General features: G+C 41.5%; 1 long non-coding RNA gene across 1 annotated transcript; it reads left to right on the top strand.

Annotated features, from left to right (window-relative positions):
* Nucleotides 1–9,542: 9,542 nt before the first annotated feature.
* On the top strand, nt 9,543–10,000 carry LOC127537438 (uncharacterized). The gene is made up of 2 exons (XR_007947063.1): nt 9,543–9,863; nt 9,899–10,000. It is a non-coding gene; the product is annotated as an uncharacterized LOC127537438 (long non-coding RNA).
* The last annotated feature ends 12,546 nt before the right edge of the window (nt 10,001–22,546 follow it).

The following is a 22,546-nucleotide window of genomic DNA, read 5'->3' as shown; positions in this document are numbered from 1 at the left end:
ATCCATAAATCTCCTCTTTGGACTTCCTCTAGGCCTCCTGCCTGGCAGTGGGAAACTCAGCATCCTTCTACCAATATATTCACTCTCTCTCCTCTGGACATGTCCGAACCATCTCAGTCTGGCCTCTCTGATTTTATCTCCAAAGACTCTAACATGTGCTGTCCCTCTGATGTACTCATTCCTGATCCTATCCATCCTGGTCACTCCCAAAGAGAACCTCAGCATCTTCAGTTCTGCTACCTCCAGCTCTGCCTCCTGTCTTTTCCTCAGGGACACTGTCTCCAGACCAAACAACATGGCTGGTCTCACCACAGTTTTGTAAACCTTTCCTTTCATTTTAGCTGAAACTCTTCTATCACACATCACACCTGACACTTTTCTACAGCCGTTCCAGCCTGCCTGTACACGCTTCTTTACCTCTTTTCCACACTCTCCATTGCCCTGGACTGTTGACCCTAAGTACTTAAAATCCTCCACCTTCTTCATCTCTTCTCCCTGTAACCTCACTCTTCCACTTGGGTCCCTCTCATTCACACACAGATACTCCGTCTTGCTGCGGCTAACCTTCATTCCTCTCCTTTCCAGGGCAAACCTCCACGCCTCTAGCTTCTCCTCCACCTGTTCCCTGCTCTCACTACAGATCACAATGTCATCTGCAAACATCATAGTCCATGGAGACTCCTGTCTAACCTCGTCTGTCATCCTGTCCATCACCATAGCAAACAAGAAGGGGCTCAGAGCTGATCCCTGATGTAGTCCCACCTCCACCTTGAACTCCTCTGTCACACTTACAGCACACCTCACCACTGTCTTACAGTCCTCATACATGTCCTGCACCACTCTAACATACTTCTCTGCAGCTCCAGACTTCCTCATACAAAATCACAGTTCCTGTCTGGGCACCCTGTCAGAAGCTTTCTCCAGATCTACAAAGACACAATGCAGCTCCTTCTGACCTTCTCTGTACTTCTCTATCAACATCCTCAAAGCAAATATTGCATCTGTTGTACTCTTAACTTAATCTTATCTCCAAACCATACTGTTGCTCACAGATGTTTACCTCCGCCCTTAGTCTAGCTTCAACTACTCTTTCCCATAGCTTCATCGTGTGGCTCATCAGCTTTATTCCTCTGTAGTTGCCACAACTCTGCACATCTCCCTTGTTCTTAAAGATGGGCACCAGCACACTTCTCCTCCATTCCTCAGGCATCTTCTCACTATCTAAGATCCTGTTGAACAACCCAGTCAGAAACTCTACTGCTACCTCTCCGAGACACTTCCATACCTCCACAGGTATATCATCAGGACCAAGTGCCTTTCCACTCTTCATCCTCTTCAATGCCCTCCTCACTTCATCCTTACTAATCTTTGCTACTTCCTGGTCCACAACAGTCACCTCTTCTATTTTTCATTCTCTCTCATTTTCCTCATTCATCAACTCTTCAAAGTACTCTTTCCATCTTCCCATCACACTATTGGCACCTGTCAACACACTTCCATCCTTATCCTTTATCACCCTAACCTGCTGCACGTCCTTCCCATCTCTGTCTCTCTGCCTTGCCAACCTATACAGATCAGTCTCTCCCTCCTTACTGTCCAACCTAGCATACAAGTCATCATAAGCCCCTTGTTTGGCCTTTGCCACCTCTACTTTCACCTTACGCTGCATCTCCCTGTACTCCTGTCTACTCTCTTCAGTCCTCTCAGTGTCCCACTTCTTCTTAGCTAACCTCTTTCTCTGGATCCACTCCTGCACCTCCTCATTCCACCACCAATTCTCCTTATCTCCTTTTCTTCCAGATGACACACCAAGTACTCTCCGACCTGTCTCCCTGATCACATTTGCTGTAGTTGTCCAGTCATCTGGAAGCACCTCCTGACCATCCAAAGCCTGTCTCAACTCTTTCCTGAAAGTCATACAACACTCTTCCCTTTTCAGCTTCCACCATTTGGTCCTCTGCTCTGCCTTTGCCCTCTTCATCTTCTTCACCACCAGGGTCATCCTACACACCATCATCCTATGCTGTCTGGCTACACTCTCACCTACCACTACTTTGCAGTCACTGATCTCCTTCAGATTACACTGTCTAACACAAGCAGCCCTAGCCCTACCTGTGTGCTCCTATCTCCACTCTTATAGGTCACCCTATGTCCCTGCCTCTTCTGGAAGAAAGTATTCACTACAGCCATTTCCATCCTTTTTGCAAAGTCAACCACCATCTGTCCTTCTGCATTCCTCTTCTGGATACCAAACCTGCCCATGACCTCCTCATCATCTCTGTTTCCTGCACCAACATGTCCATTGAAGTCTGCACCAATGACAACTCTCTCACTTCTAGGGATGCTCTGCATCACTTCATCAAGGTCCAACCAGAATTTCTCCTTCTCCTCCCACTCACATCCTACCTGTGGAGCATACTCACTAACAACATTGAACATCACACCTTTGATTTCTAGCTTCAGGCTCATCACTCGATCTGACACTCTTTTTACCTCCAGGGCATTCCTAACAAACTCCTCCTTCAAGATAACTCCTACTCCATTTCTCTTCCTATCTACACCATGATAGAAAAACTTGAACCCTGCTCCTAAACTTCTAGCTTTGCTACCTTTCCACCTGGTCTCCTTGACACACAGTATGTCCACCTTCCTCCTCTGCATCATGTCAAACAGCTCTCTACCTTTTCCTGTCATAGTTCCAACATTCAAAGTCCCTACTCTCAGTCCTGGACTCTTGGTGTTCCTCTTCTCTCTCTTCCTGCGAACACACCTTCCTCCCCTCCTTCTTCCACCAACAGTTGTCCATTTTCCACTGGCACCTTGTAGGTCGACAGCACCGATGGCAGTCGTTGTTAACCCGGGCCTCGACCGATCCGGTATGGAAGTCATACATTTGATTCGCATGTTTGATTTGGCCACAGTTTTACATCGGATGCCCTTCCTGACACAACCCTCTGTATTTATCCGGGCTTGGGACCGGCACAATAAGACACTGGCTTGTGTCCCCTTGTGGCTACATTGTATAGAGAATGGATGGATGGCCATATATAATTTTAACAAGGACAAACGTTAGCGTGAATCGGCTAATGCAGCAATAGGTCATTGCATGAGGGTTATGCTGATAATAAAAATAGTATAAAACATAGTGTCTATTTTAGCACATTGCATGTGTAGTATTTTCCCAGGCTATATTAACAGTACATCCATTAGAATTGATTTGGTGTCAAAAATACTGGAATTTCCATTGCATTGGTGCCAGCTACAAATTTTCTGGTAAAATGTTATCCCTTTTATTTACTATGCCTTTGAGCCTAATATGAATCTTTTTCAACTTTTAACCCCTCTCTTTTTAGTCTCTCTTTTTCCAGTCATCAGTCTTGTGACACTTGGTGCTTGACAATGCTTTGAAAATTGATTTAGTCGTTCCATGGAGTATAAAAAAGGGCTAGTTTCGTAGAGTGACTTACGAAGGAGACGAACAACAAATGTCTTGTCCGCAAATTTAGGAATATATAATTTAAGAATATACTGCATGGTTCTTGTGCTGGCGTCTGCAGTCACTAGGACATGAGAAAACACAATCAGTTTAAACTCTTAAATGGTTTGTCAAATTGCAGCCTGGATAGATGAAGAATAAAGAATCAAATCAAACATTCTTAAACCCAATATAAAATACTTGAAAAGGTGTTTGGTGTGTTTAATAGCACAAAATTCTGGGAATCTTGAAACTAAACAAATGTGTATTCAGATGTGTTTTTTTTGTGCTTGGTGTTAGCGTGTGTTTTGTGTGTGTATGCATGTGTGCGTGTCCATTCAGTGTCATGCTGGGCTACATGAGGAGACAGGGAGCATGTTGGAGCTGACAAGGCCTGTAGGGTCAACATCAAGCCAAATCAACTGCACTTGGGATCAACCACTGCTCCGGCTCTGTCAAATTAGGGCACCGCGCCAACACACACACACATACACACACACACACACGGACACATGGACATGCACACAAACAGCTGTCAGGCACACACTCGTGACTGCCCACTGCCCCGGAAACATCAGAGCACATCTCTGCCCTGAGGTGAGAATTGCAGTTTGTGTATGTGTGTGTGTGTGTGTGTGTGTGGGCAGTCACAGGGTCTGTGTGGTGATTGCTGGAACATAGTGGCTTAGCAGCATGAGATTTGTGTTGGTTTGTGTGTGTGTGTGTGTGTGTGTGTGTGTGTGTGTGTGTGTGTGTGTGTAAGTGGGGACATATTTTTGTGGAAATTATGCGTTTAGTGATGTTTGGACTTGAGTGAGTCATTACTATATTGTGTGTATTTGTGTGTCTGTCTGTGTGTGTGTGTGTGTGCCCGCTTTCAGTAAAACTCAGAGCATGTGTGTATGTGCAAGAATATGAAACACACACAACTGACTGCATATGCACGTGTGTGTGTGTGTGTATGTGTGTTGTGTGTGTGTGCTTCATAGCAAAACATTGTTCAGGTGTGTGTCTGTTACACATGTGTTCATATCTGTGTCTTTGTGTGTAACCTGTGTGTTTATATATTTATGAATGTGTGTGAGTGTGTGTAATGCCCCAGGGGTGTCATCAGCGGGGCAGTAAATGGGCATCTGTGCGTGGTCCAGTGGAAGCCAGCCGGCTAACTGGGCTAACTGGGCCACCTCTGCCAGCCGCTGCCAGCTGTGCCACTGGATGCCCACTTTGCACTTTATCAGCATCATCATTATTTCAGCTTCACACACTCTACCCCGACTGGCCACCATCAGCCTCCACCTCCGCCCATCCATCTCTGTCCCATCCTGCTCTGATATGCAGACAGTGTGAAAGCTTTTCTACGCTTTCCAGGACCACGTGTCCTCCCAAAGACAAACACAAATGTTTGCTCCCTACTTGACAACTCTGAGAATGACAATGTTGGACAGTCTGTTTGTGTCCCCCTGACTTTGGTGTTTTAATGGCTGCCGACAAGTTAATTAGCACCTTATTGTTTCTCATAAAGTAGGATTTTATTTGGAGTATTCCCTCAATTTTGCTCCCAGGGCAACTTCAGGAATGGACACAGAATCCTAAGATCCTCTGTGAAAAGTTTGTTGGACTTTGCTTTTTTGGTTTATAAAGTTATTTTCAATCAATCAATCAATCAATCAATCAATCAATCAATCAATCAAACTTTATTGTCATTGCACACTTTCATATACAATGAAATTTGGTTTGAGCTGCTCTGCCAATGGCAGCTCGGGCTGCGCCACTGTGCAAGCGCGCCTGTCTTGAGGAAAAGGGAAAAAAAGAAAAGACATTTGATCGAGGTAGGGATGGCAGAGGGTAAAATGAAAAAAAAAAAAGTTTGTTAAACCAAATGAAACTTCCAAGGTTGGTAAATTCAATTTGAGAAGGAACCAAAAAAAAAAACAAAAAAAACCGCAACAACAAAGCATGACATTACACAAGGTTAGCTGGGATAAGGATGGAGGGTAATGGGAAAGGGAGCTCACAACCGTTTTCTTAAAGATGTTTTCACCTGTTCTTCAAGAGGTTCCTTCTGTTGTTGGATTAGGTGATAGAGATGAAACGTCTTCAAGAACCCAAAGAAAGTCAAGGCTATGTGTGGACCATTCAGCCTAAAATTTGTGACCACATGAACTGTTCACATTACAAGCGCAACAACTGTACATGTACCAGGAAACCAGGTGGCACTTTAAACAAATGCTTGGTATGAGGAAAGGCTGTATGAGAGGAATCTCTGACATCCACTGGTACCAAGTTTTATTTACTATGATGTGGTCTGCTGTAGCAAAATCCTAGGATCAGACAACACTAAAAGATTAAACTTATTTAGAAGGCAGCCTTAGTCCTGTGGGTGGAGCTGGACATCTGTACAGTCACAGAGACAGGGATGTTGTCAGAATTCCTCTCCATCATGGACAAAGTCTCTCACCCTTTACACAGGGTCCTAGTTAGCCAGAGCTGAATGTCCTGCCAAAGAGTAAAAATGACTGAATATTCCACTCATACACAGGAGCTCCTGTCCATCCGGTTCTATAATTACTGTATTTTCTGCAAGTTGTAAAATTTTACAACTTTCACTATCCTGAGCAACTGTTAGAAAGTAATTTCTCTGTGGGGATTAATTAAGTTTTTCTGCTTCTGACCAACCATAGCGGGTGCTTATAGTGCATATGGCATCACATAAAATAGCTGTAGGGAAGCCTACATTGGTAAAACATTAAAGACTGAGTGACTCCCAGAGCTGAGAACAATCATGATATCTGCTGGGTAGGTGTCAGAGGTCTTCAGCCAGGAGTCAATGGACTTGATGGAGAAAGACAAAATGAGACATGTTATAACAAGTTACCATGTCCCCTTCATATATGGTCACTTGTCAGCATGTGCCCAAAGTTCCATGAATGCACATAGACAACAAATCAATTATCATTGTAACTTATAGTGTCTAAAGTTTTGCTAGAAAGCACGTTATACATCTGTTCAAAATTTTGGGGTCACCCAGGCAATTTCATGTTTTCCATGAAAACTCACACTTTAATTCTTATGCCTACATAATTGCACAGTGGTTTTCTAATTATCAGTTAGCTTTTCAGCATGATTAGCTAACATAATGTACCATCAGAACACATCAGTGATGGTTGCTGATAATGTTCCTCTGTACCCCCAAGTAGACATTCCATTAAAAATCAAATGTTTCCTGCTAGAATAGTTATTTACCACATTAACAATGTCTAGACTGTATTTCTGATTAATTTAATGCTATCGTCACTAAAAAAATTGCTTTTCTTTCAAAAATAAGGACATTTCTAAATGACCACAAACTTTTGAACCTATAAATACTAAATATTTAATTATTTTGATTGCTCTAGCAAATCAATGTATGATCGAATGCAGTTCGGATTTAAAAGAAATATGTTATGTTGGCACACAAAAATAAAATCTTTTTAATTTTTTATCATTACTTTTTTGTAATTTTCATTTTATAAATTGGCTTCATTTAGGGGGCTGCACAGTAAGTTGGTGGATCGCACTGTTGCCTTACATCTTCAGTTCGCCTTCAGTCTTAGCCTGGGATCTTTCTGTACGGAGTTTGCATGTTCTCCCTGTGCATGCATGGGCTTGGGCATGAGTACCTAGGGAATTCTGGGAAGTCTGGCTTCCACCCACAGTCCAAAAACATGCTGAGGTTAACTGACAATTCTAAACAGTCCGTAGTTGTGAATGTGAGTGTGATTATTTGTTTCTATATATAGCCCTGTTATAGAGTGGTGAGCTAGGGCATCCCCTGCCTTCACCCGAGATCAGCTGGTATAGACTCCAGGCCCCTGCCACCCCAATGACAATTAAACTGCCGCTTAATTGTCACTGTGCATCATTATAATGGATGGATGCACTTTATTTAGAGAAGTTCATTATCATTTAAAAAAACAAAAAAAAAACAAGATCATATTTGAGGGCAGAATGTTTTTCAGTAAGTCAGTGATGACAAACAATCACATTTCACTTCTGAAACATAAAAACCAAAAATAATGAAATGCTCGAGTTCAATGTCTTTTTAGATTGAAGATGATGTGTTCAGTATGAAAAGGGTGCTTTTCCATGTATTGAGAAGAACTGAAACATAGCATTCAAGCAGCCAAACTTCAAACTGTAATAATGAGCTTGGAGTCAAACCCACTTGGCTGTATCCCTGCCCTACTCACCACTACCTCTCGCTTGCTTTCTGTGCTTCAGCCTGGTCACTGCAGATGCTTCAGCTGTTCAGAGTGAAACTGCAGATCAGCCGGACTCCAGAGGTGCTCCTTCTGCCCACCAAGGTGTTCATAACTCACCCAGCTGCTGTTATCACTGACTATAGAATGTGGATCCACTTTCATTCATTTATTCAGCTACTCAATCAAAGAGCCACAAAATATATCTAAGACAAGACATCCACGGAAAGTCGAAGGAGAGATGGCTGCTGTGGTATTTTCAGAAAAACTCTGACAGGTGCAGGTCAAATGTCACGTGACCGTTATGCACGGAAAAAAACTGTACTTTTCTATCCCTTTTAAACTTTAGGAACACCATCTTGCTGCTCTGATTTGCCTAGCAAAGCATAGCTGACAAGGCCAATGGCCAATTTTACATCAAAATATATGGAAAATTAAGAGATAAAACCAGATCAGAAGAAGAGGGAGCAATAAAATGCAAAAACAACTGGGTATTGACTATACACGTTGATCAGACAGACAGAAGCATCATCATATACTGTATGCACATCCTCAGTCATATAGTTTTTCATCCATTAAAGATGCTTTAAATGAATTGCACCTTTAAGGCACAAAAAAGTCTACTTCTGGTTTTACAAGTGTTTGTCACAGTTTCAGCATTGTAGTTCCCTGACAAAACCACAGAATGATATATTCATGTATATGTGCAGTAAATGTATGTATAGAATTACAAAGTCATATTTAATCAATACTTTTGTTAACCTAAAGGACAGATGAATATTTTTTTTTTCCAATTTCAGTCAAATGTATATGTGTGACCTCTCAGTGCACTGGGATGGTCGCTTTCAGCCAACAGGCCACTCTGCTGCATACACTATTGTGTGTGCATGTGTGTCCCTGTGCACGTGTGTGTGTGTCACTGTGTATAGAGTGGTGTGGCAGCCAGGGCCTCATGACAGATCAGGGCATTCAGGCCAGTGACATTCCTCCAGAGCCCCAGATGCATCATGGGCCGGCGGTGTGAAAAATGCTGGTCGGCCTGATCCACTCAGCCGCAGATGAATGGAGCGCTCGGTGCACTCACCCATAGATGAATGGAGTGATCTGTCTTGTCAGCGGAGGTCGACCGAGAGGTTACAGTATCCAGCATATACCTGTGCGTGTGTGTGTGTGTGTTTGCTGACTCTGGAAACGAGCAGCAGTACACCACGCACACACAAAGAGGAATAAAGGCAAACAGTGATGATCACATCTGAAGTATACACATATATAGTACAAACACAAAAACACGTTTCTCTTACTGTACTCTGTATGGAGGCAGCATCATTCTCTATCCATGCCACCCACTACCCATCATCATGAACCTTTTCTCTAAACTTTGTTATGCACATTGTCACTTTAAGAAAAGTGGTAAGTAAATAAGGTTTATTATTATTATTATTATTATTATTATTGTATTTGTTAAAGGAACATATTTCATCACACATTTTTACTGGAGCCACAAATACATTTCTTTACATACAGATGGAAACTTGCCTAATTTTAGTAATTTTTCAATGTCCTCTTTGACAAAATATGTGCATAGAACATTACCACAAGAAAACAGGACCAGTAATGCATGATGCGAAAAAAGTGAGGAGGTTTACCTGCCAGATGTGGAGCTACACTTATGAAATATTCAGTTAAAAAATTTATGAACCACTATACTTTTTCTCTGTACATTACCCAGTTAAATTAGCTAAACTAGTTTATTTGTGATTATACTGTCAACATAGTCAAACAACTAATTAGCTTGTTGGCTGGTTTGTGTTTCCATCTCCCTGTCACCAACACGGTCTCACGGGGATTCGTGAAACTGTTACGTAAATTTTTTGTTTCTTTTTCGTGCGCACCAACACGATTTCGTCATGTTTTTCGTGCCGCTCACCACGAAATGTTTTTCGTGTTGCTCACAACGAAACCCGCTGTGGTAATCACAGCTGAAAGTGGTTTATACCAGCGGATTCATGACGATCTAAGCTGTCCATCGGCGTATACTGCTTGTGTGATCGCGTTTGCGGCCGCCGGCCGCCGGACATTCTTTAAATTCCTATGCAAATTGGTAAGTGTACCACCGGGTTATGGTTAGGTTATGGTTAGGTTATGGTTAGGTTATGGTTAGTGCTATGGTTAGGGTTATGGTTAGGGTTATGGTTAGGGACGATGTCATGCAAAATATAGCGTTGGATTCGCCATGGTTTTACATTAAAAATATAATACACACATTCGTTTGAAATACGTTCTGGGTGGCACGAAAAGTCCGCCGTTTAAAATACATTGGTGCGCATTTCGTGGTGAGCGGCACGAAAAACATGACGAAATCGTGTTGGTGCGCACGAAACCGAAACAAAAATTTACGTAACAGTTTCACGAATCCCCGTGAGATCGGGCTGCTGTCACACAGTGCAGTCTCTCCGAAAGATTTACTCTCAACTGTCTAATGTGAACTGCTGTTGACATTAGACAGTTGTACCAGCCCTGGTCAGTCAGTCCTTGGGCTTATCTCCATAATTTATTTAAATGATACATGTAGTGTATCGGCCTGAAAAGGGATGTCATTGTAGCAATGCCTTAATCCTGGATTCTTTTCCAGTGGTCTTATGAGTTTACAGTCTTAATTGCAAATTTCCATTTGCATTTAATACAGTGTGGTAAAGATTAAATAGGGTTTCTTGAGTGTACAATTTTTCAAAGTTGTTCAGACAATCCCAAATGACACTGAGTTCAAAACACTGCACTGAACCTTTGAATTCACTCTATATATGCTGCAAAAAATGCAAATAAATAAGTACAGTGTTCCAGGTTATGTTCTGAGAAAATTGTGTACATATATATATATATATATATATATATATATATATATATATATATATAAAACACTTTTTAATCTAAGTATTGCATCAAGTCAGTCAAACATGTGGGATACTGATCTGGTCAAGTAAGGAACAGAGATGGTTGTTAGTCAGTTTCAGCTGCTTTGGTGTTCATGAAATTTACAAGTGCACTAGAGGGATAACAATGGGACAACCCCCAAAACAGGAATGAGTTTATAGGAGAAGGCCACTGACATTTTCCATCATCCATTCTCTATACACCGCTTTATCCTCACTAGGGTTGCGGGGGATGCTAGAGCCTATCCCAGCCGACTCGGGCAAAGGCAGGGGACACCCTGGACAGGTCACCAGTCTGTCGCAGGGCTACATATACAGACGAACAATCACACTCGCATTCACACCTACGGGCAATTTAGAGTACTCAATGAACCTCAGCATATTTTTGGACTGTGGGAGGAAGCCAGAGTGCCCGGAGAAAACCCACGCATGCACAGGGAGAACATGCCCACTGATATTTTTCCCTCCTAATGTTTTCTGACCATTTTTCTCTAGTTTTGCATTTGGCTAGGGACAGTGTCACTTCTGGTTGCATGAGGCAATACCTGGACCCTACAGAGGTTGCACAGGCAATCCAACTCCTCCAGGATGGCACATATATGCGTGCCATTGCCAGAAGATTTGCTGTGTCTCCCAGCACAGTCTCAAGAGCATGGAGGAGGTTAGTCAGTTAGTCTAGGAGAGCTTGACAGGTCTGTGGAACATCCTCCACTCATCAGCAGGATAGGTGTCAACTCCTTTGTGCAAGGAGGCACAGCATGAGCACTGCAATAGCTCTACAACATGACCTCCAACAGACCACTGAGCGGTCTGATGAGAGCGGTCTGAGGGCCCGATGTCCTCTAGTGGGCCCTGTGCTCGCTGACTGGCACCGTGGAGCTTGGTTGCCATTTGCCATAAAACACAGGAACTGGTAGGTCCACCACTTGCACCCTGTGCTTTTCACAGATGAGAGCAGGTTCACCCTGAGCACATGTGACAGACATGAAAGGGTCTGGAGAAGCCATGGAGAACGTTATGCTGCCTGTAACCTTGTTCAGCATGTTTGGTGGTGAGTCAGTGATGGTCTGAGGAGGACGTACAGACCTCTGCAGGCTAGACACCGGCACTCTGACTGCCACTAGGCATCGGGATGAAATCTTTGAACCTATTGTCAAACCCTATGCTGGTGCAATGGTCCTGGATTCCTTCTGGTGCATGACAATGTCCAGCCTTATGTGGAAAAAGAATTTATGCAGTCCCTATAGAATGAAGGAACTGACACCATTAGCTGGCCCCCATGCTCGCCTGACCTGAATCCAATAGAGCACCTTTGGAACATGGTAGTGTCTACAGATACGGACCCGTACCCATAGCCTGTGGCCTACGGATACGGCACTTTCCATTTGCCAGACAGATACGGACCCGTACGCGAGTCTCACGAGTGAAAAAGCTGCTAACCACTACAAACTGTTGAAAGGTAAGCAAAGGTTAGGGTTAGGGTTAGTGTTAGGGTTAGGTTTAGGGTCCGTACCTGTAGTACCGATGCTACGGGTCCGTACCGCTAGCGTCTACCGGGAGTCACGTGACCAGATCTCGCGTATCTGATTGGCAAATGGAAAATGCCGTATCCTTAGGCCACAGGCTACAGGTACGGGTCCGTACCTCTAGCAACAATCTTGGAACATTATGACCACCAGGTTGTTCTTCAGACTGTCCAGGAGCTCAGTAATGACCTGGTCCAGTTCTAGGAGGAGATACCTCAGGACACCATCCGTCGTCTCATTTGGAGCTTGTCCCGACATCGTCAGGCATGCATTCAAGAACATGGAGGCCATACAAACTACTGAGTATCATTCTGAGTTGTTGTCAGGAAATTTCAACAAGATAGACCAGCCTGCCACATCAGTTTTTCACTTTGAGTTTTGGAGTGTCTTGAATTTAGCCCTCTGTGGGTTGATTGGTTGATTTTCATTTCCATCAAACAATGTGGCATCTTTTCATTCCTCGCACATTATCCAGTCCATATCAATGTAAATATCCAGTTTGTTTTTTCCCTGCATTGAAATATGATGTGTTTTCAAAGTGTTCCTTTAATTTTTTGAGCAGTGTATCTACATGTATACATATATGTAATAGTCAAAGGTTTGAACACACCTTCCCATTTAATGTTTTTTCTATATTTTCATGACTATTGATATTGTAGATTCTCACTGAAGGCATCAAAACTATGAATGAACACATATGGAATTATATAATAAAAAAAGTGTGAAGTAAGTCAAAACATGTTTTATATTTTAGATTCATCAAAATAGTCACTCTTTCCTTTGACTACTGCTTTGCACACTCTTGTCATTCTCTCGATGTGCCAAATTTTTCCTATAGTGTTATTCTATAGTCTTCTGTAGTATTGTGACTGACAAAGTGTCACTGGAAGATGGGTAATGGGAGATTAATGTTGAATCTGGAGTTGATCCCATGGGATGTACGAAGTGTTGTGACATGCACGTATGTGTAGAGAACTGTGCAGATAGTTCTGATCAAGGGAACTCAGTATAAAGTTACGTGTTAGCAGTTGTAAAACTCTAAATCCATAACTGAAATTCATATACAGGGGGGACTTTTTCATATTTTTCAATATCATTAGATGGACAGACCAGACATCTAGAGATCTAACTTTAGATTTTTTTATCTAAAATTAAAATTGTGACTGGAAATTTACCACCAAGTTTATTTTTAAATCTGAAAAACCATTGTGGTTACAATATTTAGAGGTATAAAAATAAACCTTCAGACACAAATGCACACTCACACTGGGCCTCCATCAAACATTGCCCTGGCATCTCTGAGTTTATCACACGCACGCGCGCGCACACACACACACACACACACACACACACACACACACACACACACACACACACACACACACACACAGGCACACACACAGGCACACACACACAAACAGCAGCCCATCTCCTCAGCCATCAGCCCAGAGCTCCGGCGCCCCGAGCAGTGGCTCTGACACGTCTATATGTTTTTCCACCTGACCTTTTGCCGTCCTTTCTGCCACAGCCCGTAAACCATAAGCTGATATATGAAGGCAATTTTTAGCGGTGCCACTTGTATCTGAGTGATTGTGTACGCTTTACATTTGGGGCGCCTGCCACCTTGCCACCCCACCTCCTCCAGATCTCTCTATTTGGATAGCGGACAGCGTGGGGTGGTGGGGGCAAAGAAAAGGAGGGGGACAGAGAGGATGAAAGGGTGGGTGGGTGTGATGCCAAATACACACATCTATCTATTCCCAGGGCAAGGAGTCTGCTGTGTGATAGCCCTTCATTCGACCAGGCAACAACTTAAAAAGCTTTATGAAAGCACAGGTCTGACTGCAGCTATGATGCAAAAACAGTTTCCAAACAGTGGTGCTTTACTGAATGAATAAATGTTTTGTCAATTTCCTTGAGTCAGCAATCAGGTTTTTTACGATCATAGTTTGGACGAGTAGTGTTTTACAGGCACAATGGAAATTAAACCTGTATTTTGTCAATATATACTATATATCATACTGGATTCTAACTCTGCTCTCCTAAGTGAAAAATTCTCTCTTCATTACATTGAACCACTACATTCTATGCCCACCATGAACTTTGTTGATCTTTATTACTCTCACTTGATAAAGATAAAAAGCCCTGTGATTGGCTGAAGACTTGTGTCATGGACCAGATTTTTGGAAAGACTGATTACAGAGCCAAGAGGAAGTGCAGAAGGTGCAGTTTCCTGTCAGAACATTTGAATTGCAATATGTAGAAAATTTTGTATTGAAATTTTTTGGCAAAAAAGACCCCAACTTTACATTTTAAAAACTGAAAAACCTTCAGCTTTTAAAAAGGGGCCAAGTATTTTCTCTTTGGTGTCCTGGATTTGGTCCACTGGTCACTATTTGACCATCACTGCTTGAACATAGAAATATGCTGAAGTAGTATCAGTGCACATATAGTGTAATGTGAACAGTGAGGCTTATGTTAGAAATATCCTATTCATCCCTCCCTTCAAACACAATATTTTAGTTTTCTTATAATTAATATACGGTATTTTAACTCCTAAAACCTGGTGTCCACATATGTGGACTTTTTTTTTTTGTTCAAAAAGAGCGTATTGTTAATACTACTACTACTAATAATAATAATAATAATATTAATAATAATACAATATACATATAATAAACATAATAAGCAGTTATTAGATATTATCTAATTATTAGATTTATTAGTTACTCCTTATCCCAAATAACTAGAAGAAATCTGAAACGCATGCCCAACCAAAGCCTGGGTCTTAGAAGATTAAAGCAGTGGGTTGAATTTGACTGTTTTGAATAAATTGATCAAAATGAAATACATTACAAAGACACTGTAACACATTTTTTTTTAAAAAGAAAGAATTTGCATTATCTTTATTTAATAAAAACATTTAAATATCACTACCTTTAAATATAAATGACAGCATTATGGTCTTTAAAAGTCTCTATCAATTGCGCCTCTTGTTTTAATGTCAGTGAATGGGTCGCTTTGATTTACATTAGTTCATGTTCCAGTAATGTACTGAGGCTCACGCTCGTTAGCATTTTAACTCGTATTTGAATAGGCGACAATGTGCCCCTTTAGGCCTTTATCACAGCAGCAGATTGAGCTTGTTAGCTTGTTAGCATGAACTTATGCTATGGGAGCTGTATGGCATTAGGCCATGTTACATTACCACAATGCAATGGCACTTGTTAGCTTATTAGCATAACCCCCTATTAGATGGACGAGGGGCTGTGGGGTGCATTAGCCCATGTTACAGTAATGGAAAGGCTTTGTTAGCTTGTTAGCATGCTAAACAGGTAGAGATCTGTGAGTGGCATTATAGCCTGTTTAAGTGCACTGGAACGAGGCAGCAGTGTTAGCTAGTTACCATAATCTCAAGAAGGGTGTGTGTGTGTGTGTGTGTGTGTGTGTGTGTGTGTGTGTGTGTGTGTGTGTGTGTGTGTGTGTGTGTGTCTTTCCTCCAACACTTTTCAATTACAGCTGCTCATTGTCAGGTTGTAAATGGCTGGGTCAGCTGGCTGGAGTTCTGCCTTTGAACATGCTGCTGATGTCCCTACAAAGACATCATTAGAGAGGCTCGGCCCAGCAAGAGACACCCTCACTTCTCCATCACCCCTGAGGAAATGCTCAATAATGTGCCACAGAAGGAAAAATTAACCAAGCATAATAAAAGAAAAAATTCTTCCCGTGCAAGAGGAAATTAAAAAAAAAGAAAAACTTCAATATAATCCCTTTTTTATTTTCCCTGCTCCGTTCTGTGCCCTTGCATAATCCCTAATTTGATTTTTTTTTCTTTTATCATTAATTTTGAGACACATAAACTTTGAAAATTCATTTCTCATTTTCTCTTGATCTAAATATTCAGTGACACTCCCACCTGTGCCCCAAGAAAAAGAAAGAAATGCTTTTTCTTGCGAGGTTAGAGGGAATACAAACACTGGTGCTACTAATTACAATGGGAGATTGAGAAACTGAGTGTGAAGAAAAAATAAAAAGAACACTCATGCATTTTCAATGTGATTTGCATTTTGATTCCAAGTTGTATTTTATGCAACATGACTGTCTTCTTTTGCCTTTCTTTTTTCTTTGGTTCTCGCTAATATCTTCAAGGATCAAAGGCTTCCGTTGAGTTTCTCTCATCTAGTTTTTCTCCTCCAAGCATTGTTTGCCTCCCAGGACCACAGCAGCACAAGTTTTGCACTAGTGCCAAATTTGTAGGGAAGGAAGAATTAGCTATTTCAGGACTCATTTGACATCAAAAAGGGGACAATCCACTGAGGGCACAGATAAAAGAGGTGGCCCATTCTGACCGATAGCTACCTAAAATATACCGTATGTGTGTTTCCATTTTACATACAAAAGCCTGGTTGGTACTACTGAGGCAATAGAGAACAGTGATAGTCTATCTTCACAGGAGTCAAAGTTTCACCAACATTACAAACATGCTGGGGTAAAAAAAAAAAAAGGGTGAATCTGATTCCTGAAACACTCTTAAGGGAATTTTATTAGTACTGTATCAATCAAGAAGTTTTAGGCTCCTTCCGGGCCACAAATTCAGTAGATTTAATTAAAAATTGTGTAGGTAGCAGTGTAATATTTAAAAAAAAAAAAAAAAAGAATATCTTTATTCTGTTACTACACACCCAAATTTCACTACCAAACTAGGCAGAAAAGCTGTTCATCTTCGGATGTGGGTAATAATTCATAATATTTATATTTTCTTAAGAAATTAGTTTTGGATTACATTGTAATAGTACATAAAGCCAGCTCCTGTTAGGTGTGTTAAGTCATGCTGTTAAGTCTGAAATCATTCAGAGAAGCTATTTTATTAAATAAATAAATATGGCTGTGCTGCAAGTTTCCAGCAAAAAAAAAACATCGCTCACAAGTGGCACTGCAATAGTGGAAAACATGGTATCAAAAATACTTGTCACAGGTCAAATAAATTAGCAAAGAAAGATTTATTTTACTGTCACATCATGACTAGCCTGAAGGTTTCTAAGCAGGTAGTGTCTGACACCTACAAACACTGTGGAAACCAGATCTGTTGTGTCGAAAGCAGGATCAGGCAGACCAAAAATGAGCACACCATCAGTAGTTCTATACATCAAACTTTGTTTGTTGAAAGACAAAAAAGCAACTTTGTCATTCTAATCTGCTAAATACGAAACACAAAATTCCAATACGCAAAACTGCTGTGAAAAGAAGGCCGTCTGGAGAGGCGTCAAAAGATGACTAGTATCTCTGAAGCACTTTCCAGGAGGGGAAAGTCAAACATTTGGTGGACTAAGCAGCATTTGACAGTGAAGGATGGAAGAAAATTGTATTTACAGACAAATCTAAATTTGACATTAGTGGCAGAAGCAGAAGTTGTATGTAAGGAGACCAACAGAAGAAAGAACAACTCATGGATCAAACCCATAATGAGACATGTTGCTGGAAATATTCAAATCTGTGGTTATTTTCTTTCTCAGGAGTCAGGCACATGAACCAAACAGACACCATGCTGAGCATGGAGAAGCAGCAGTCCATTCTTTAGAGACATTCTCCTTCCTCTGGTTTACACTGTTGTAAGGAATAATTTGTACTGTAGTAGGATAAGGAGTCAAACACACCTCAAGCCAAACATTCCTGACATGGCAAGAAGCTCTTTAGAACATGGTCAAATCATGCTGGGTGAACATGGCTGATCAGGTTTGAAGAAACTGGTGGAGTTCATGCAGCTTGAATGCTGCTGTCATTAAAACAGAAGAGGTACCAATCAAATAAAGACTGAGATTTGGAATTTACTGACATTTCTCAGAGATTCAACTTAATACAAGCTGACATTATAATTTGGATGCAACTAAAGACATTTTACTAGTTGTCTGTTGCTTTTGGACTGCACTGTGCTTATATCAGTGATAGGAGGTTACTTGGAAATTGTAGGTGGCATAAAGTCACACTTTTGCAAGTTTCAAGTTTTCAAACTTGCATCCCGAGTCAAGTTCTGACTCACTGTGTTGTCCTTTATATTACCAGCTGTCCACTCCCACTACCATTTTCACTGTTGTGATCACATTTTTGTGGACTTGTCAAGTCAAATTATTGTTCATTGCAAAGAGTGATGATGGCAGCCACACAAAGGCACGTAGAAAGCTGTATGGTGGTTACTGAGCGAGAAAGCAGTGCAATAGAAAATTTTTCTTCATAAAGTTACTGGCATCCACGCATCCTGGTAGCTCCACTCTGTTGCAAATACATGGACTTGTGGGGACTTGTTGATCAACTAAATATTGTTTAAAATACATATTCTGGTCTGACCATGACTTTTAGCAAGTAATGAGATCTTGTAAAATGACGACATGACAAAGAAGAAATCTAAAGGAGTGAGAAACACTAACACACACAGTCTGCTCTGTCACTTTCTGATCTGGTGGCCTCAAAACTTGAGCCTTGAAGATGAAGAAATGCAGCCCTGTCTGATGAATGTCCATTTCTGCTGAGGCTGCAGACTGTAGGCTCACAATCTGAGACAATCAGCAAGAGGTATTAACATTGACTGTGCATATCTCTTGATGGCCACAGTTCACTGTCTTCTAACGGCTACTTCCAGCAGGATAACCATGTTGCAAAGCAAGAGTCATCTCAAACTGTTTTCATAGCAGTGAATTTTGTCAATAAGTCCAGTGGACTTCAGTCAGTCAGCACACCTGAATGAGGTAGAGCATTATGGGATGTGGTAGAACAGAAGACTGACAGCAGGAATGTGCAACTGAAAAATCTTCAGCGCTGTTGTCATTGAATCATGTGAACATGGAGAAGTATATGAAAGGAGGGTTTCCACCATCTTGTGGAATCCATGACAGGAAGAACTGAGGCTGTTTGAGAGTAAACAGAGGCCTGGCCCAGTAAAAGTATTGTGTTCCTTCTGTTTCCAGGAAGGTATTGTTAAACTGTCCTCTAAATAAATGAGTCTCATTAAATCTTTTGCTTCTGTTCAATCAGTCAGATAATCTGAAGACTCGTGTCCCTTGACCATAAAACTTGAGGTGTTACTATGTTCTGAGATCAGAGCAAATAAGGGAATTTGGTGACTACAGCATTATAACTAATGCTGGCCACAATCATGAACAGACAAACAAATGATCCCTTAAAGTACCCTCTGGAAGCTCAGGGCAGCAGCACCTGTTTTCTCCTTGAAAACCATCTCTAAGTATCTGCTAGGGTCTCTTAACTTTTGTGTCATCATCCCATTTTAAACCTGTGGTTGACTGTTAAAATAGCAGCTGCTCAATTTCTGGATGAAGCGGCCACAGTCGCTTGTGGCTTAAACATTAAGTTTCTTGATGTACACAGATGCACATCAATGAGTGATTACAATCTGTGATGACTTTTCCTGTTATGACAACTACTAAATGAACAATGTTCATCCACAAAAAAAGAAAAAAAACACTTAAAAATGAATAGCATTGGAGTCAAACTTGCCGTAGGTCTCAAAACCCCACTTTGTAAGCCTCTGATTAAAAGTGCACCTTTTTCAAGTTCACAATGTTTTTCTATTATAAATGACTGTAGCATAGGCTTTACCTGTCTACAGTGGGAATATTCGATCTCTGTGGAGACAGATAGCATAATGCAGATGTCTTAATGAAAACTTCATTAAGATGGAGGATAATTACTGTGTCCTTAACGATGCACTCGCTGTGCTTTTAAATAATTGAGGTGCTCAACTTTTGATGTGTTTATACTGGAGTAATTTCATCATGCAGACTTCATCTAAGATAGATTGGCTTCAGTGCATGATAGGTGTGTGTGTGTGTGTGTGTGTGTGTGTGTGTGTGTGTGTGTGTGTGTGTGTGTGTGTGTGTGTGTGTGTGTGTGTGTGTGTGTGCGCGCGCGTGCACCTGTATATAAATGTGTTAATTTGCATAAAGTCTTTCTTTTTCTTTTTTTTTTCTGCCACTCTAGCAGCAATTGCTTTCGGCATGACATTGTGGGCCACTTGCTGGACCACTTTGTTTCACACTGAAATATCTCCAAATTGTTGATGGATGGCTGTAAAAACCTTATGTTCCCAATGGATGACTTTTGTTATCCTCTGATGCTCTATTGAATGCCACTGGCAGGTTGACATTTGCGGCTCAGAATAAAACATCCTGGCATCAACTACATGTAACATCCTGCTAAAGGTGCAGACATTCATTGTCTACTTTGGTAGTCTTTAAGTCTTTGACTTGTCCCATCATCAGATCAAAGCTGTAGCATCTCCAGGCACTTTAAAATATTGATATCAGCCTCAGCTGTATATGGTGTCGCAATGCTGAATTTAGCAATAATTAGCTTTTGATGTAACATTATTAATGCATAGGGCAGGCATGGGCAAACTACAGCCCCCGGGCCACATATGGCCCGTTAGGCTTTTCAATCCAGCCCGTGAAATAATTTTGTCAATATTAGAATTGACAAAATTACATTAAAGACAACATTCATTTGGCCTTCCCCTGCAGTATGCAACATTTCTGTTGACCCCACTAGATGGCGCGCTCCAGACACAAGTGACCTTTGTTGGTTTATTTTCTCTTCTTCTACTTTGCAACTGCAGTAAGCTATGCCGTAACAATGAGTGGATCAAAGAAAAGAAAAGTCAACAGTGAGTGTGGAGTGTTTCAGAAGGAGTGGAATACTAAATATTTTTTCGCTGAAGTCCGTTCAAAGGCTGTATGTCTTATTTGCAATGAAACCGTTGCGGTTTTTAAAGAATACAATCACTTTTCCACAAAGCATGCTAACTACGCTAGCAAGCAGTCAGCGCAAGAATGGAACAGCTACAGCTCAGAGGTTGAGAGCCAGTTTACAGACTCAGCAAAATACGTTTTTTCTGCAAACTATGATTCAAGAGTCAAGCACGATGGCAAGTTATTTGCTAGCATTCAAAATAGCAAAGGTTAGCAAGAAAGAATGCATGGTAGAGACAGCAGGTCTCCTGTGTCCAGAGAGCAAAAACAAATTTGAAAAAGTTAGTTTATCAGCAGGACAGTTATTCGCCGTGTTGAACTAATCGACGAAGACTTAGCCAGCTCACTGAACAAAAAAGCGGAGTCCTTCAAGCTATAGTCATTAGCACTGGACAAAAGTAATGACATAAAAGACACTGCTCAGCTTTTAATTTTTATTAGAGGGATTAATAAACATTGAGACAATGGAGGAATTTTTGACCATGGAATCCATGAAGGGGAAAACATATGGAGAGGACTTGTAGGACAGGTTGTCTGGGGTCATCCAGAGGATGAAGCTGCCGTGGTGTAAACTCGCCAATGTCACCATGGATGGATCACCAAACTCGACAGGAAAAAACGTCAGGCTGCTGAAAAGAATCCAGGATAAGGTAAAGGAGGAAAACCCTGAGCTGGATGTGATTTTCCTACTCTGCATAATCCACCAGGAAGCGCTCTGTAAGTCTGTTTTACATCTTGATCATATCGTGAAGCCAGTCGTAAAACTCGTTAACTTTATACCAGTAAGAGGGCTTCAGCATCGTCAGTTCATGAAGTTTCTTGAAGAAACTGATGCTGATCACCAAGACTTGCTTTACCACTCTCATGTCCGCTGGTTATGTTTGGGGAAAGTATGTCAGCGAGTGTGGGAGCTCAAAGGCGAGATCAGCTCATTTTTGGAGTTAATCGGAAAACCCGATGATTTTCCTGAGCTGCGCGACAGAGATTGGCTGTGATTTTGCTTTTGCCATGGACATACTGACACACATGAATGAACTGAACGTGAAGCTGGAAGGGGAAGATCAATTTGTGCACGAAATGTACACAAATGTGACAGCCTTCAAAGCCAAACTGACTTTATTCTCAAGACAAATGTCAAAAAATTCCTTCGCTCATTTCCCTACACTGGCGAAGCTGACATAGGCCAGTCCACATGTGATGAAATATAAGGAATCACTAGAAGACCGACATGGAAAATTCTGCCGTCGGTTCTCTGATTTTGAAAAAATTGACAAGACACTTCAGCTGGTATCATGTCCCTTGTCACAAGACCCAGAAACAGCACCTCAGGAGTTGCAGTTGGAACTGATCGATCTTCAAAGTGACTCGGTCTTAACGAAGCAGTTCAGCTCCCTTAAACTGAATGACTTTTATCCCTCACTAAGTGAAGCCAAATATCCAAACATTCAGAAGATGGCACAGAGGATGCTGGTGTTGTTTGGTTCTACCTACGTGTGTGAGCAGACGTTTAGCGTTATGAACATCAACAAAGCACATCACAGATCCCAGTTAACTGATGAACACCTCAGATCCATCCTGAGAATTGCCAGAACCAGACTGACACCAGACTTTGATGCACTGG

Source organism: Acanthochromis polyacanthus, chromosome 15, assembly GCF_021347895.1.
Source record: "Acanthochromis polyacanthus isolate Apoly-LR-REF ecotype Palm Island chromosome 15, KAUST_Apoly_ChrSc, whole genome shotgun sequence".
In the NCBI taxonomy this organism is placed as follows: Eukaryota; Metazoa; Chordata; class Actinopteri; family Pomacentridae; genus Acanthochromis; species Acanthochromis polyacanthus.
This window is presented reverse-complemented; position numbering and strand designations above follow the sequence as displayed.